Below are 1,032 nucleotides of genomic sequence, written 5' to 3' on the forward strand. Positions count from 1 at the left end.
TTTCACCACGTTGGCCAGTTTGGTCTTGAACTCCTGAGCTCAGGTGATCTGCCTGCCTCGGCCTCCCAAAGTGCTGGGATTACAGGCATGAGCCACTGCTCCCAGTCTTTTTTTTATGAGACGGGAGTCTCACTCTGTCTCTAAGGCTGGAGTGCAGTGGCATGATCTTGGCTCACTGCAACCTCCACCTCCTGGGTTCAAGTGATCCTCCTGCTTCAGCCTCCTGAGTAGCTGGGATTACAGGTGCCCGCCACCACGCCCGGCTAATTTTTTTGTATTTTTAGTAGAGACGGGGTTTCACCGTGTTAGCCAGGATGGTCTCAATCTCCTGACTTCGTGATCTGCCCGCCTCGGCCTCCCAAATGCTGGGATTACAGGTGTTAGCACTGTGCCCAGTCCCCAACACCTTTTTTATAAAGGTCACTTGAAACACCCTCTTCTTCTTTTACTTTATGGTCATTTAAAAATGTGTGTTTTCTATTGGAATATATTCAGACTTTTTTTTTTTTTTTTTGAGACGGAGTCTCGCTCTGTCGCCCAGGCTGGAGTGCAGTGGCCAGATCTCAGCTCACTGCAAGCTCCGCCTCCCGGGTTCCCGCCATTCTCCTGCCTCAGCCTCCCGAGTAGCTGGGACCACAGGCGCCGCCACCTCGCCCGGCTAATTTTTTGTGTTTTTAGTAGAGACGGGGTTTCGCCGTGTTAGCCAGGATGGTCTCGATCTCCTGACCTTGTGATCCGCCCGTCTCGGCCTCCCAAAGTGCTGGGATTACAGGCTTGAGCCACCACGCCCGGCCTATTCAGACTTTTTAAGATATTAGCTACCTACCGGCCAGGCGCGGTGGCTCACACCTGTAATCCCAGCACTTTGGGAGGCTGAGGCAGGCAGATCACGAGGTCAGGAGATGGAGACCATCCTAGCTAACACGGTGAAACCTCATCTCTACTAAAAATAGAAAAAATTAGCCAGGCTTGGTGGCGGGCGCCTGTAGCCCCAGCTACTTGGGAGGCTGAGGCAGGAGAATGGCGTGAACC

This window comes from Papio anubis, chromosome 4, assembly GCF_008728515.1.
Source record: "Papio anubis isolate 15944 chromosome 4, Panubis1.0, whole genome shotgun sequence".
Classification (NCBI taxonomy): domain Eukaryota; kingdom Metazoa; phylum Chordata; class Mammalia; order Primates; family Cercopithecidae; genus Papio; species Papio anubis.